We start from the raw sequence: 18,080 nt of genomic DNA on the forward strand, positions 1-18,080 counted from the left end.
TTAGCAAATGTAATATATATCTTTGTTCTTTTTAACTTAATAGATTTCTGTTAAACCTGTCAGTATTATTGGGGGAGGAGGGAGAAATCACACCAATGTCATGAATAATTACACCAGAATGCTGGTCACTGGGTGCCTTTCAAACCTGGAGGGTAATTGACATTACAAAGCTGGCATTACCTAAGAAAATGTAAAAAAAAAAAAAAAAAGTAATACATAATAAGCCACAGAAATGGGGTATTTATAGTTACTGAACAGGCATATTTTGCTATAACAAAGTCTGCAAGTTGTAAATTCTGCAGCTGAGTAATGACTTTTTTAGCTTAGTTTCCTGAAAAAGTGAAGCTTACGTCATTGCATTGCCTGTCCCTGTCTCCCCTTCCAGCTTTTAAAACTCTGCGCGCTTCTGCCAGATTTGGCAGATGAATGGCAGCGTTAAGAGATATTCGTACAGGTTTTATGAGAACAGGCAGCTGAGAACAACTCTTTCAGCTGTTACACATCACTTCTCAGTGGCTGGCCACTGTTCGTATTAGCCAACAAAATAATACGGGGAGACTCCTAGCTAGCTGCAACATGTGTTGTCGCTTGTATAGTTGCTTGGCCGAAAGAGGTAGGTGGATGGAATCTGCGGGTGGGTATGGGCGACATAGGAGAGAGCTGCCAATGCTGTGGGTGATGTTTAGAGCACATCTGGGTGGGGAACAGCAACTTGTTGGGGAAGGGTTGAGGGAGGATTCAGGAGTGTTTGTCTGGGTGCTCTAAGGATGATGTGGGGAAAACCTGCTCTTTAATGTGGTAGGAATCACAGAAGGCAAAAGACTCAAATCTGTAGGAATTGAGGCTTCATACAAATCCTCAGGCTTTTTTTTTATAAGGAACTGAGTTGAATTCAAGCAATTATTTTATACTGTATAATAAACATTTCTTTTTAATGTTAATATTGTTTTCTTACAAAATATATTTCTAAGAAAAAAAAATCAACTTTGTGATTTCTTGATTTTCCTGTGTCCTGTGCAGCTTTGATCATTTTATTCAGATTTCAGAACATGCAGCTTGGGTATGGTATAACTCACTCAGGAAAACTGAGGCACAAATCGACTATTTTGAGATAATTACAATGAATTTTATGGCATTTTGATTTGGCTCCAAACATGCATCCACCACTTTCAAGTAGGGTTACATCATCAGGTGTTGGAAATTTAGATGGAATGAGGACTTCCGATTTGGTTTACACTGAACAGTTGTCAGTTCAAAACTAGAAATGACTGAAGAATCTGGAGCTTGTTTTGTTCAAAATTTCAAAAGCTACAGGTCACACTCAAAGAATCATTATATTTTCCACTATAGAGATGTCCATTGGCAGGCTGGGAGAAAAATGTCTACTCGTGTCCATTGTGGGGGGTTAAGCCACCCTCTGGGGAGGTAGAGATGGGGGTTTGAATGATTTGGAAGTTGAGTTAGACTTGGAGTGTAGTAGGTTGACCTTAGCAAATGCTTTGCCTACACATGGTATTGTATAAAGGAGGGGAACCACCAGCACTAAATGTCATCTGAATGACAGTGGCTGTGGGCTGTGAGTGTGTGCTAGAGAAGGTCACAGCACCTGTAGTGCGTATTGAGGCCCTGTGAAGACACTTCTTGGTGACCTATGCAACCTAAGCCACCAGAGCTTAGAAGAGGGCTTCTGAGGCTCAGCTTAGCAGAACATCTGTGCTCATGAGGAGTGCTCTAGGCATCTGAATTCCACAATACAATATTGGGTTTTTTTTGCTTTAGTGTCCTCTGGATGCAAATTGTCTAGCTACGCAGTGAAATAGGTGGGAGGGGTGCGATAAAATAGTCTGCATGGGGCTATATCAGCAGTGTGCCCTTGTGGCCAAGAAGGCCAATGGCATCCTGGGGTGTATTAGAAGGGGTGTGGTTAGCAGGTCGAGAGAGGTTCTCCTTCCCCTCTACTCTGCCCTGGTGAGGCCGCATCTGGAATATTGTGTCCAGTTCTGGGCCCCTCAGTTCAAGAAGGACAGGGAACTGCTAGAGAGAGTCCAGTGCAGAGCCACGAAGATGATTAAGGGAGTGGAAGATCTCCCTTATGAGGAGAGGCTGAGGGAGCTGGGTCTCTTTAGCTTGGAGAAGAGGAGACTGAGGGGTGACCTCATTAATGTTTATAAATATGTAAAGGGCAAGTGTCATGAGGATGGAGCCAGGCTCTTCTCAGTGACATCCCTTGACAGGACAAGGGGCAATGGGTGCAAGCTGGAACATAGGAGGTTCCACTTAAATATGAGGAAAAACTTCTTTACGGTGAGGGTGACCGAACACTGGAACAGGCTGCCCAGAGAGGTTGTGGAGTCTCCTTCTCTGGAGACATTCAAAACCCGCCTGGACGCGTTCCTGTGTGATATGATCTAGGTAATCCTGCTCCGGCAGGGGGATTGGACTAGATGATCTTTCGAGGTCCCTTCCAATCCCTAACATTCTGTGATTCTGTGATATAGGCTACCCTGGGGGTTGTAATTAGGCGCCGAACTCTGGCTATTCTCGCTACAAACTAGAAAGCAAATAGGAGGTCCTGTTCTGCCTGTCTTGCCCTGGTCCTTGTCCCTTCTCACCCTTACATGCGTTTAAATAAAGTAGGAAGCTCTATGTAGGGCTGTTGGTACAGTTTGATTTTGCTCTTTATACCAGAGCAGCCACAGAGTGAAAAGCTTCGCTAGTGTCATTTGAGGCAGGCTGGGCACGTATGCCAAGGTGATAAAGTGAAACTACCTGCTCTAGCACTGACCTTCCTAAAACTGCGTCTTCTCCCAGAAACGTCCATTCTTCTCTCTGCTTTATTTATTTGACTGCTTCATCGGGACACAATTAATGAGAAGAGCAGACTAATCAATGAAGAGAGTTGCGTTGAGAAGAAGGTAATGCTTTCTTGGCGAAGAAAGGTGCACGTGACTCTTATTTTATAATCTTCAAAGGATAATTTTGCTCTGTGAACAGAGGATGATTATTTGCTGAAATTTGAAGTTAAAAAAAATCTTACTTGGAAGTAGTTTATTTGGAATTCAGTGTATTTGCGTGCATGTAAACATCCGTATGTTCTTACTACGTTCTTGCTAAAAAAGTGAATTTTCATACATGGGGTTAAGATTGCATATTTTGGCACCTGGGTACTCCTCCTCCCCCCGCCTTCCCAAGCTCTTTGCAGCCAGTGAGTGTTTCTTTTTCTGTCTATCCCACTTCCTTTTCCCTGGCTCCTTCCAGATGCCAGTGTCTCCTGCTCACCCCGCTCTCACTGACTTACAGCTCTTTTCCCTGGTGGTAGCAACAGCCTTGGGTCAGATCTAGGTATACTTCCCCTTATTTGGCCCAAATTCACATGGCTTTGCTGTGTCTTTGGATGGAAAACAAGAATTATGTTTGTCAAAAAGATTTTTGAAGCATTGATGCAAGGGCTGAGCCGGAAAGGAATGAATAAAAGTAGTTGGGGAATAACGAACCAGCAGATCAGACACACATACTGTCGTTGGTTTGATGTACCAGCTTCAGAGGGCTCCAATTATCACGTGCTTGTACTTTTGCTGTTACAAAATTAGTCTCCAGCAAAACTTCACAAACATGACCGTATGCAGCATTTTGCTGCGGTGATTGGAGAAAACTTACATCTAATCCAGAAAGTGTTCTTACACATATATGCAGGCAATTTCTTGTTCTTTCTCCCTCTCTGTATTGGTTTCCTGTACAGTATTTCCTGGTTGTATTTAGGATCACAAGCTGTGGACTTCACCAGCTGTTGTGTTTTTCTTTTAACTCACTAGGGTCTGACCCTGGAGATCCTATACATTTGCCTAATGTTATCATTTGTGACTAGTTCCAAGGCAAAGCTTGGTCATGAAAAGCTGAGAAACATGCGTAAGCTTGAGGTTGTTTAAATCCAATTTCACAAATTTCTAGGCAACTTTGGCTGTTTCTTTTTTCTGCTTTTTTTTGGCTTTAAGTATGAATGTGCTGGGGTTTCTAGCTGTGTTCCCAAGGAGGTATTTGTGCTGGGGTGGAGGTGAGGGGCTGGGTATCTTTGATTTACTGCTATCTGTTCACAATCCATTTTATGAAGTTTAGTGAGGGTGTATTTTCCTGCCATTCGTTCAGCATTTGAGCCATGTGTTCGCTACCACCTGCCCTCTTGCATGAGGCACTTTACTTTTCCCCAGATTGGAGCACATCACCAAGCTCCAGTCAATTTATGTTTGACTATGACAGAAGACAAGCAGGAACTCCAATTGCTTTCAGCTCTTTACGTGCTGCAAGTCATAAAATGATAGATAAATTTTTCCAACCTTCTGGTTCTTGATTCATTCACTGTGTGAGAGACCCCTGGATGTTCTTTTAGCAGGGGATGCCAGAGTCCTTCTTTGACTGCAGACTTCACATTTTAGGTGCTGTCATGTCTTCATAACCATAATGTAGATGCTGTCTTGTCCTGTAGGTCCCAAACTCCCTCAGTCCCTAAGTAAGTACTACCAGGTGTGAGTAAGGCTGCCTGGTAGGCAGTTTTGGGGACCCCAGCTCCATAAGGGGAGGATTCACAAACAGGATCTCCTCCCTCTGTCCCCTTCCCAGCAGGTCACGGATTTTGAAGCACTGAAACGTGACCACATGGAAGGTAACTGTTTGGGATGTTCAGATAGGTAGATACTCTCTTGTACACAATTTTTTTAACCTCATGTCCTACTGGTTTGAAGGTTTTTAACCTACTCTCCACTATTAATTGGACTGAGTGAAATCCTTGGAAAGATTTTTTTCCTTACTGCGTCACAAAACCCCACCAGACGCCAGAATCGCAACTTTCCATGGACACAGATAGAATCAGTTCACCACAGATGTTGGCTATGAATGCATAGAGTGGAGCAGGCCTTTATTGCTGGGCCATGGTTAATTGCTGGCCTGGTACATGTTCATGTGCCTGCTCTGACCCCAGCGTGGGTTCTCCACCCTGCTGACATCCCAGGGAACTGATGTGTGGCAAATGGTGTAACCTGTACATACTTATTTTGCCCTCAGGGATCTAATAACTAATGACACTGCTTTAGTTAGCAACCATTCGCAGATTGTCTACTCTTTGTGTATAAACATCTCCCAGATATAATGCTTTCTGTGTTACACAGAAGTTTGACCAGCTCCCTGGTTACCTGCAGCATTTTGCAATGTTAGTGTCACTAAATATTTTTTCAGTACAACATCACATTCAGTAATACAGCTTAAACAAAACAAGGTCCATCTGGTTTAATGTTTTATCACTCATCACGGCTTCAGATCTTTGGTCCAGAAAAACAACTGCAGTTCTGGAAATTGATAGTTAGGTTATTTCTGTCCTGCTAACTGGAAGAGGGCTGGAGTTATGAGGCACTGAGTGACATACAGCCTTGCAGCTTAAGCCAGCCTCCCTCTTAAGCAGAAGATACTACCAAGTTTCAACCCACTAAGCTGTGTTTTTATCGCATGAAACTGAGCATATGTGCAGCACACCCTGGGGCTCAATGGAGAGAGCTCCTCCGAGCAGTCACAGCATAGCTGGCAAGAGAGCTAAAATAAACCCGTTGGGGCAACTAAGGTCTAGGCCTGAGATTCTGCGTTTTTCTTCTTTGTTCTATCACTGCTGATAGAGAGTAATAAATTAGAGAGTATCGGGCAGCACAAAACATTTTTAATTTGTTTACTGTTTCCTGAAAACATTTATTTTACCATCTAATGTCACCTGTAAATGTATAGTTGAATTACTACTTATGTGAATCTTCATTTTCTCTCAAATCTAACAGTCCTATTATACCACTATGAATAAGAAGAGACAATTTTATTTAAACCTAATTAGCCTGATTATAAATATAAAAAACAATATTATAAATTAGTGTCAAGTGTCTTGGACTGCAGTTGAGTGTTATACTGCCTGTGGCTTAGTAGCTTTATTCTATTTCTGCTTTGTTATCTGGCTATTTTTATTTTTTCAATTTGGCTGAAAATTACATTTAAAAACATTTTTTTTTCAAAAATACAAGCCAAATAAAAATGCTCCCATGATTTATTTGAAAACATCCAAACAAATTTCCTCAAGTTTGCTCTTTTTCTCTGGTATATGCCATCTGTACACTTGAAGAATTTTGCTGAGGTGTGAGATTGTGAAACAAAGCGGCTCACATAAAAAAGATAATTGAGAACTCTATTGGCCCAGCTGTGCTGTGAGACTTGCTGAATGCGAAAAATTCCCCCCCAAATACATAAATTGCTTGTTACAATTCATTCAGTTTTATTAATCTTGGTTAATATTGTACTGGTAAGAAAGGGCTTAGCTTCTCACTTTGAAATCAGTGGACGTTTTCCTGCTGACATCAATAAGATCAGTATTATAAATAGTTTTGTATGAGACAATTTCTTTTTAAGCCTTTTTTAGGAGGTGGCTATTTTAGTGTATGCTGTTATTTGTCACTCTGTGCAGTATAAGCTGCTTTAAAACATAGCAACAATGAAAGAAATGTTTCTTCTATGTAAGACTCATTAGTTACATCTATTTCAAATATAGCGTATGTAGTCTACACGTAACTGAGAATGATATAGCCCTGGGAATAATATTTGCTCATTGGTGACATATCTTATCTTTGTATCTCTTGTGAAATCTGCCATGAAGGAAGATTATAACTTGTTTTGGCATTTCTGTGCCTATATTAAAAGGATGATACCAAATGACTTTGGCAGCATCAACAATAAATGAATAGGTGATGGAAATGCTGTCTTTGCTCACCAAATGTCCAGAATGACCCATCTCTTGTCAACATCCCAGCCAGCAACAGGCCAGGAACAGGAACAAGGGCTCATAGTTGCTCCATCCTGATTCTTGAGGCCATAATCTAGCGAGGGAGGAGAGAGATAACATACATGACTTGCGAGAGACTTTCATATTGCCTTATAAAATGTGCTTGTGCAATGTATGTAAAATATGACTCAAGCAGAAATTCTGCCTTCGTGGTAGGGAGGCTTTGTTTGTTTTATTTTTGTTGGTTTTGCCCAGGTATCAATGACACTCATGAAACTGAAAGGCGAACAGCAGAGGAGGCTGCAGTCAGCATCCGCTGTCCTCTGCTTGTGAGCCAAATGCCCGGCAGCACAGATGGCCTTTATGACCATTATGGGCTGGAGACACATTCAATGAAAAGTAATTTAAGTTCTTACAGAAAAAAAAAAAGTATATGAATGTGGGTTTGCTCCCAACACGAGACAGTCTGAATCAACAATGGGAATGGGCCGGTTACCAAAGAGTCTGCTGGAGCAAGTTCCCGCTGCCAGGGCAGGATCTCCTCTCCCTCTTGGCCATTAGAGGGAGGAAAAAATAACAGACTATAAGAGCCACTAAAATAAGGACCAACACCAAGAATGTACCATGGGTTTAATACCAGCTCCTCCTCTTGAAGTAATTATAGCTGATGTTGCCCAATGGTTACCGATGAACTATCTTTCATCATGGTCTTTTGTTTGGAGTCAGTAGTTTGGGTTGAACATCAAGACCAGCACACGCCATTCGGCTTCTCACAGAGAGTAAAATAGGACTGAAGGTGACAGTGAGCGTCGTGCTGCTTCAGCCATGAAAGCAGGCAGCTGAGTTTGGGCTAGACCAAAGCCCTTCCTACATGTTTGTTTCACATGATATAACCTTTACCCAAAAGTTCACCACAGCACTAATTTTAAAGTGAGAAAAGGCCAGGCTAAACGAAAAGACTGGTATTTCTCATATTGTCAACTCCTGCGTACTCGGAAATGTGGTACTTGCTAAAAATGTATCGGTAAACTCAGAAGTTTTCTTTGAATTTCTTGATGTGACCTAGATTTAGGTGGTGCAAATAACCCTTGCAATACCATGTTCACCTAACCCATTCCTATTTATGTGCAAAGGAGATGACATATAACCATCACTGTTACTTCCCCATACTCGTGTTTGTAAGGCAATTATTTTTTAAGAGGAAAATTAACTCAGTATATGCTTCTGAAGGCTCAAGTTCTGCACCGCTCCTAAATTTCAGTGATGCATGTTTTGATTTTTCTTCTGCTATGGAAGTGAACCATTCGTTAGATACCTGGCTCGTCACTCCAAAGCCACTGATGTGATGGATGTGATCATGTATAGCTTTCCATATAGAGGAATGTCCATTTTAATTACAACAGCACTTCCTTGATTATTCAATACAAGCTTTTCTCTCTAATATTATTCCTCTTCTTGTTCATCTGTTTGGATGTGACAATGAGCTGAGCAGTGCTTTCAGTTATTTCCAGCGTTTAAGGCAGAACCTTATTTAGTGCAGTGAAAAGTTTGGAAAAGTAGTAGGAGACCACATGGAGCTCTCTGCAAATGGTAGTTAGCAGTTAGGACATACTCATTAAGGTTTTGATGCCTTTGCTAGAGCTGTGATGTGCTCCGCTAGAATCAAAGCATTTAAGAGGAAAACTGCTTCCAGAAAACCTGCCAGACCATTTCTGTGTAGAAAGACCCACCACCACCATCTGTCTTTGCTTTTAAGGATGCAAATTTTTGTGATTTTGCACATGGTCAGAACTGCCTCCATCTGAGCAACTCCTGCCTAATCCAGGTAGAGACATAGAGAGAAAGCACATTGTGGCTCTCTGCCCCAGAGGAAATAAGCTCACTGGTGTACTAAGGTAACATCAAAGCCATGAATAAGTCCAGGCTCTTTATAAAATATTGCATTTGCTCAATGTTTAGAGATGCTTGAACACTCGGCCATGATACAGGGAGACCAAACAAGCAAGGAGCGTTTTCCTCCGTAATTGCATACTGTTTGTGTGAGAAGGAAAAAGCAGCAGCTGTGCTCTCCCCATGTCCCTCCATGTTTCTCCCAGGTTGTTCCCTTGTCAGCAGTGCCAACCATTCATTTTGCCTGAGCTCCTCAACCACTGGGCAACCCAGCCGTGTCGTCAGTGGTGAAGTGGTCTTAAACCGTGGCCCTCAGATGACCAACCTTTGCAGGGATTTACAGAAGAGCCCCCAGGCCTTTTTTGATAATTGGAACTGGGCAGCAAAGTATTTCTGAGGACCTGAGTCTAGGAGACCAAGTACCATTAAAATTTTTTGTCCTGAGCTTCCTAAATTAGGCAATACTGTTAACTCTTCATGAGCCAGATAAAAAGGAGCAATGATTCAAGGAGATAGTCCAGCTCAATTTTCATGAAGAGAAGATTTCCAAATTTTGCGATGCTGAGCTGAGCACAATGGGTGCAGGCTACCTGTAAAACTAGGTCACATCTTCAAGCTGTAGCTTAAACTAGGTCATACTTTCTGACTAGTGAAGAGGGGGAGTATGAGTTTCAAAAGCTTGTAAATTATAATTTCCTGGAAGAGTCCCAATATGATTAAGTGCTATCCAAAAAATCAACCAAGCCAGCTTGACACATAAGAGGAAGTTCATAAAACATCACTTTATTTTCTTCTGCTTCATGAAAATGGAAATGTATTTCCCTTTCAAAATAATTGGTTGTGCAAGCATTGATGCTGCTTGTGAGTAATTAAGCTGCTACTGAGTAATTTAAAGTTTTGTGAGCAGGAACATTCAGCACAGACTTTTCTGGGTCTGTTCCTATAAATTGCATAAGTAAGGGGGAGGTTTGCTCTGCCAAGCTTGAAAGCCAGTTGTGTTTGCAGGGATCAGAGAGGAAATTTAGAATTTCACTTTTGAAAAGCATCAACAGATTATTTTAACATTAATAATCCTCACAATACCATGAAAAGTAGGTAGCTCTTGGAAATTATACATCAAAAACTAGAATACGGAATAGGTTCTTTAGACTCAGTAATGGGAAAAGCAGCCTCAGATGCCCACCACGTCATTGGAATCAATTGACCAAAACTAACCCTTCTGACAATTTGACATCTCTGTGCTGATTCCTGCAAGCATTGATTTCTGTCCAAGAAAGGGTTGATATCTGCAGGTTCTTCTTAACTTACCCATTGTGTCCTAACTCAGTGTCATAGCAAACAATAACTGGGACTTTGTTTAGGATCATGAATAATATGCCTGACCAGAAGTATTTTAATACAGAATAACAGCAGCAATGAATAATCTGGGTGAGATTTTTGAAGATGAACTCAAGGGTTTAGCTACTAGTTTTGCTGAGAGCTGAACACTGAAATTCCTTCACTGGCTCAGAAAAACCCAGCTAAGCTTTTCTCCTCTGAATCCTCCTGTCTGCTGTGTGGAAAGAGAAGTGTCCAGACTGATGTCTGTAAGGGAGGATGAGCAATGCTGGGATGCCTCGTGGGGAGAGATAAATCAGGGCCATATTTTCTCGAAATAGAAGCTGCCCTCCTGCTGCAGGCTGGTGTGGGGGGGAAACCCCTCTTGAATCTAAATCCTCTCTGACTTGCGTGGTAACATGCATCTTGCCTCCGCTCAGGGTCCCGGGGAAACCCTGAAGCCAGCAGGCTTGAGAAAAGCATGCCAGGGACTTTTGCCACCTTTGTTTTCTCTCCCTGTGCTGACAGTCTGCTTGCTCACATCCTGTTCCTTGCAGTGTCTCTGCCGCCCCATCTCTTCACCTCTACTCAGCTCGGGTCCTCCTCTCCTCCATACTCTATCCCTCTCCCTCACTCCTTCTTAGCTCACCTGTCCCATAGCAACCCCTTCCCCACCATGCAGAAGCCCTGACATGGCCTTTGCCATGATGACTTGTTTCGCATCTGCCCTGAGCCCTACCTGCCCCTGCCAACACCCCTTTTGGGTACAGGCTTTAAGGATAGAGACTGCTTCCTCGTGTCTGTGCAGCCCCTAGTCTGGTGGAGTCCTTTGTTAGTTCTTAGGCATCACTGTAATAATTGTGATTAAAGCTAAAATATATTCTACACAGAGCTGAAGTAAGTTGCCCCAGTGGGTCAGCAGATGAGACAAGTGAGGTTTTTTTTGACTCCTATATCTGTGCACTGGAAAGCTTTCCCACTTTGCAGCACAGACAGGACAGCATATATCCCCCCAAGGGAAGTGGAAGGTACTCATCCTCTCCTCTTAATCCCCAGCATTACTGCACTGGCTTAGATGACTAAGAAAGACTATGTGTCCTCCCAGAGTCCCTCCATCTCCTGTGGTTAGGAAGATGTTAGCCACACTTCTCCAGTGACTGTCCCTGGGAAGACCCTGCCTCCTTCTGTTGTTTTGTGTCCGAAGTCTAAATACCTCCAAGATCCAAGCAGGCTCCTGTTTCCTATTGATCTCCTCCTCACCCCAAAACACACAAAGTTCCCCAAACGTCATGTGCCATAAATGGCTCAAATTTAGTGACCTTCTTTTGTGTCATGTGTTGGCAGATGCTTCTTAGCAAGCAAGAGGTAGATATTTAGATATTTGCAGTATCTGATTTGGCCTCAGTTGCAGAAGCAAAGGAAGTATCTGCATTAACCAGGACCTATGCTGCTTATCGCACTCCGAGCCAGCATCCACAGTGCTGAAACTGCACCAGAAATCAGCCATTGGCAGGCTGGAGTCATATAACACAGCAAGGCAGCTGCACTACCTAGAATTTCCTCTTTGTTCGAAATACATAATAAAAATCTGAAGCAGGAAACGGGTTATCTGGTAAAATTTCAAATGATGCTGTTATCTAGTATAACCTCAGCGCATTCTAGAATTCGTCACCTGCCTTCTAGTCCTTGAAGTCAGCTCAATTGTGATGAGCTGTTTTTCATTTAAATTCTCCTAGTAAAGGTGGAGACACGCACACTCTCTTATCTGTGGGTTATTTCTCCAAAATACCACTTTTACCTTTCATCTAGGAGCTGAAATTCACAGGCAGTAGGGTTATGATGAAATACACTTATATACTGTCCTGGTTTGGCCTAAACCAGGCCGATTTTCCTTTCAGTGATTTTTACTTTCAGCTAAGTCTCCTCTAAGTAACTGCACTTTCTGAAACTAACTGCATGTTTTTGCGGACAGTGTCTGCTTCCAGGACTGATAACGCTCGAAGTTTGTAGTTATCACTGAGGCACCGGTAGGGATGTTGTGCAGAAAGGCTCTTGCTGTACTTAGTCTTAGAGAAACCAAGGTCACTGCTGAATTCCTCACTGCTTACGAGTGAAGAGCCGAAGGGGGGTCGCAGCTGAAGGGGGGAGCGGACAGGGCAGGTGACCCAAAATTGACCAACGAGGGTATTCCATCCCATACAGGTCATTCTCAGTATAAAGCGGGGGGATCACGAGGGTCTCGCTCTCTTTCTGCTATGGCCGGTGTCCAGGGAGGACTCCGTCTGTTTTCCTGCTGCCCCCGATCCCAATCCGTGCGTTCCTGAATCCAGCTCTCGACCGTCGCTAGGCCCAGGCTGGGCCTTCCCGGAGCCTGCCCTGCAGTGCCGGTGGTGACGTGGCTGACTTCAGGGGAGCTCAGTCTTGGTTTTGTATATATATTTGTATATATTTGATTATTTATATTATTATTATTATACTTTTTTTTTCATTATTATAGTTTATTAAACTGTTTTAATTTTCCAACCCAGAAGTCTCTCTCCCTTTTCCCTTTCCCTTTCCCTCTGGGGGGAGGGGGGGAGGATAACAGAGGGCATCTGCCGCAGGTTTAATAGCCAGCCCAGCTTTAAACCGTGACAGATTTATTGGCGCCCAACATGGGGCACGAAAGAAGCTCCGACAGGTTGCTCTGATAAGTCGAATCCCAGCTCCAGTGGGAGGAGACCCGGAGAGCTCAGCTGAGAGAGTATCGGAGTTCTTCCTTTGAGATTTACGAGGGGTTGGAAATTAAAACAGATAGCGAAGATGGTAATGTCATTTTTGATCGCTGTGCTATCTCGTCTCTTTATTAAGCCTTTTACAGAGTTAAGTGTAATAATACCTTACTTGCCGTTGTTTGTTAGTGTTTATGTGCAGTTTATCATTGCTGGGTACTGGTCAACATGCGTTGTTTTGTTATGGCGTTTCGTACGGATTTATGTCGTGATAAACTGGCTTGTTACTACTCTGACCTCGGTAGCAGAGATTTTATCTGCGCACTCTGGGAGTCCTTTAGCTGATTCTGTTAATGATTATACTTCCAATTTTACTTTGGGAAATAGTACCTTCTCCTTTTCTGCCAAGGTGATTCCACTAGATTTTGCGAAATTAGGATGGTGCTGTCTAGGTGGCATGGTTTTATTTTCGTTTGTCCTGAATGTGTTTCTGGTGTGGTATGTGATTAGATGTCAGTGCAGCAACAGCAGTAGGTATCATGCTGCCCCTGTAACCAGGAGAAAACACCGAAAGAAATCAGCTAGTAAAGTGAAGGATGATGACTCAGAGCCTTCTAAGGCAGAGCCAGCACAGGACCCAGGTGAGGGCCCTTCTCAGTCAGAGTCAGGGCCTGACACAGAGGGGGGTTTCCTTGATCGTCTTTTTAAAGCAGACCCATTACACAAGAAGGACAAGAAAGGTCCTTCTAAAGCAGAACAATCACAGGAGGACTCGGACTCGGAAGTAGAGATAACCTACCACTCCTTATCCCTGAAAGAACTGCGAAATATAAGAAAAGATTTTAGTCGTTATGACGGTGAGCCAATTATTACCTGGTTGCTCCGATGCTGGGATAATGGGGCAGATAGCATAGAATTGGATGGTAGAGAAGCCAGACAGTTGGGATCCCTGTCCAGAGATGGTGGTATTGATAAGATGCTTCCAAGAAGGTCGAACACTCTCAGCCTCTGGAGGCGACTCTTGTCAGCTGTAAAGAGCAGGTATCCCTATAAAGATGATGTTATGAGCCACCTAAGCAAATGGACCACTATAGAAAAAGGTATTAACTACCTTAGAGAACTGGCTGTGCAAGAGATCATTTATAAACACCCTCAGGACATTGCAGATCCTGTAAATCCTGATGAAGTGGAATGTAACCGATCCATGTTCCGGAAGGTTGTGAAGAGTGCTCCACCAACACATACCCATACATTGTCAATATTAGTCTGGGGAGAAGATGCTATGGCACGACCTAGTGTGGGCGAAATGGCTAACTATATGCGACAGTATGAAGATAGTATTTCTTCCCCACTGCAGGCCCGTGTCTCGGCTGTGGAAAAACTGACTAAGGAGAACAAGGACTCATTTAAACAACTGTCAGACAAACTGTCCAGGATCGAGAATAAACTTGACTCTCTACCTACACAGGCCCGTGTTGCAGCCTTTAGGAGGAAACACCCTCCTACTGGACCGGCTCAAAGGAAACGGGACACGTCACGAGGTATCCTGTGGTTTATCCTGCGTGATTATGGGGAGGACAGGAACAGATGGCATGGACAACCTACCAGTACCCTACAGGCGCGAGTACGTGAGTTGCAAGCTAACAGAAATACCAGTGAGAATTTTCCTAGGAGGATGGCTGCTCCAGTTACCAATGAGCAGGACCCCAGTCAGGGTAGATGGGCCTCAAATCCTTTTTTTCCAAGAGTGAATAGGGGAAATGAAGGTCCAATCCCCGTGAGCTGCACGAATCCATTTCTTTAATTAGAGGGGCCCTGCCTCCAGCCAGGAGGAGGAGAGGGACAACCGAGTTTATGGGACTGTGTGGATTCGATGGCCTGGCACATTAGAACCACAAAAGTATCGAGCCCTGGTAGACACTGGTGCACAGTGCACCCTCATGCCATCGAATCATAAAGGGACAGAATCTGTCAGTATCTCGGGAATAACAGGGGGATCTCAAGAGTTATCTGTATTGGAGGCCGAAGTGAGCCTAACTGAAAATGAATGGAAAAAGCACCCCATTGTGACTGGTCCAGATGCTCCGTGCATCCTTGGCATAGACTACCTTAAAAAGGGTATTTTAAGGACCCAAAAGGATATAGATGGGCCTTTGGTGTAGCAGCTGTAGAGACTGAGGACATTAAATAGCTGTTTACCTTGCCTGGCCTCTCAGAGGATCCTTCTGTTGTGGGGTTGCTGAAGGTTGAAGAACAACAGGTGCCAATTGCTACTGCCACGGTGCACCGACGACAATATCGCACCAATCGAGACTCCCTGATCCCCATTCATAAACTGATTAGACAATTAGAAAATCAAGGAGTGATTAGCAAGACTCGCTCACCCTTTAATAGTCCTATATGGCCAGTGCAAAAGTCTAATGGAGAATGGAGATTAACTGTGGACTATCATGGCCTAAATGAAGTTACACCACCTCTGAGTGCTGCTGTGCCAGACATGCTAGAACTTCAATACGAACTGGAGTCAAAGGCAGCCAAGTGGTACGCCACCATAGACATAGCTAATGCATTTTTCTCTATTCCTTTGGCACCAAAGTGCAGGCCGCAGTTTGCTTTTACCTGGAGAGGTATCCAGTACACCTGGAATCGACTGCCCCAGGGGTGGAAACACAGTCCTACTATTTGCCACGGACTGATCCAGACTGCACTAGAAAAGGGTGGAGCTCCAGAACATTTGCAATATATTGATGACATCATTGTGTGGGGTGATACAGCAGCAGAAGTTTTTGACAAAGGGGAGAAAATCATCCAAATTCTCCTGAAAGCTGGTTTTGCCATAAAAAGAGGCAAGGTCAAGGGACCTGCCCGGGAGATCCAGTTTTTAGGGATTAAATGGCAAGATGGGCGTCGCGAGATCCCGATAGAGGTGATCAACAAAATAACAGCTATGTCCCCACCTACTAACAAAAAGGAAACACAAGCCTTCTTAGGTGTTGTGGGTTTCTGGAGAATGCATATTCCAGATTACAGCCAGATTGTACACCCTCTTTATCAGGTGACCAGAAAGAAAAATGATTTTCAGTGGGGCCCTGAACAACAACAGGCTTTTGAACAGATTAAACAAGAAATTGTGCATGCAGTAGCCCTTGGACCAGTCCGTATGGGACAAGATGTTAAAAATGTGCTCTACACCGCAGCTGGGGACAATGGTCCTACCTGGAGCCTCTGGCAGAAAGTGCCAGGGGAGACTCGAGGTCGACCCCTAGGATTTTGGAGTCGAGGATACAAGGGCTCTGAGGCTAATTACACCCCAACTGAAAAAGAGATACTGGCAGCATATGAAGGAGTTAGAGCTGCCTCAGAGGTAATTGGTACTGAAGCACAGCTTCTCCTGGCACCCCGATTACCAGTACTAGGCTGGATGTTCAAGGGTAAGGTTCCTACTACTCATCATGCAACTGATGCTACATGGAGTAAATGGATTGCATTAATTACACAGAGGGCTCGAATAGGAAACCCTAATCGCCCAGGAATCTTAGAAGTGATCATGGACTGGCCAGAAGGCAAAGACTTTGGAATGCCACCAGAAAAGGAGGTGACACGTGCTGAAGAAGCCCCACCATATAATGAACTACCAGAGGATGAGAAGCAGTATGTCCTGTTCACTGATGGATCCTGCCGTCTTGTAGGAAAGCATCGGAAGTGGAAAGCTGCTGTATGGAGTCCTATACGACGAGTCACAGAAGCCACAGAAGGACAAGGTGAATCAAGTCAATTCGCAGAGGTAAAAGCCATCCAGCTGGCTCTAGACATTGCTGAACGAGAAAAGTGGCCAAGGCTGTATCTTTATACTGACTCATGGATGGTGGCAAATGCCTTGTGGGGGTGGTTAAAACAGTGGAAGCGAAGCAACTGGCAGCGTAAAGGTAAACCTATTTGGGCTGTTGAACTGTGGCAAGATATTGCTGCTCGGCTAGAGAAACTAGTCGTGAAGGCATGTCATGTAGATGCTCACGTACCTAAAAGTCGGGCAACTGAGGAACATCGAAACAACCAACAAGCAGATCAGGCTGCTAAATTGTTCCAAATAGATTTGGACTGGGAACATAAAGGTGAACTATTTTTAGCTCGGTGGGCTCATGACACTTCAGGTCATCAAGGGAGAGACGCAACATACAGATGGGCTCGTGACCGAGGGGTGGACTTAACCATGGACTCTATTGCACAGGTTATCCATGATTGTGAAACATGCGCCGCAATTAAGCAAGCCAAACGGTTAAAACCTTTGTGGTATGGGGGGCGGTGGTTGAAATATAAATATGGGGAGGCCTGGCAAATTGACTATATCACACTCCCTCAGACCTGCCAGGGTAAACGTTATGTACTTACCATGGTGGAGGCGACCACCGGATGGCTGGAAACATACTCTGTGCCCCATGCCACTGCCCGGAACACTATCCTGGGCCTCGAAAAGCAAATCTTGTGGCGACATGGCACACCAGAGAGAACTGAGTCGGACAATGGGACTCATTTCAAAAACAGTCTCATAGATAACTGGGCCAAAGAGCACGGCATCGAATGGGTATATCACATCCCCTATCATGCACCAGCATCTGGGAAAGTTGAACGGTATAATGGGCTGTTAAAAACTACCCTAAAAGCAATGGGGGGTGGAACCTTTAAAAACTGCGATAAGCATTTGGCACAAGCTACCTGGCTAGTTAACACCAGAGGATCTATCAACGGAGCTGGCCCTGCTCAGTCAGACCTTTTACATACAATAGAAGGGGATAAAGTCCCTGTGGTGCATGAAAGGAATCTGTTGGGAAAAACTGTCTGGGTTCTTCCTGCTACGGGCAAAGGTAAACCCATTCATGGGATTGCTTTTGCTCAAGGACCTGGATGTACTTGGTGGGTGATGCTGCAGGATGGTGGAGTCCGATGTGTCGCTGAAGGTGATCTGATCTTGGGTGAGAATACTTAATTCTGAACTGCATGATGTTAATTGCTGCATAATACTAACAGTGTTCATAAGTGTCTTTCAGGTTGAAGCAGTGGTGATGAGACCGGAGCTAGCTGCAAGTGGCGTCCAGTAACCTCCTCGAGACTGACATCTTTAACCTGCAACCCGTGGGCACGAACTGTGACAAAGCTCATACCATCTCTCCTACCCTGGGAGACTCCTAGCCAGATGGAAACCCACAATCCTGAACTAAATGAACTTGATGAACTTTTTTTTTGTATAGAGATGAATCATAAACTAATGTTATCTGTATATATTTTAAAATGAAAAGTTAGTGGTGATCTGAGTATGACGTGAATGGTATGGAATAAGGGGTGGAATGTCCTGGTTTGGCCTAAAC

This window comes from Nyctibius grandis, chromosome 2 (assembly GCF_013368605.1).
Source record: "Nyctibius grandis isolate bNycGra1 chromosome 2, bNycGra1.pri, whole genome shotgun sequence".
Lineage (NCBI taxonomy): Eukaryota > Metazoa > Chordata > Aves > Nyctibiiformes > Nyctibiidae > Nyctibius > Nyctibius grandis.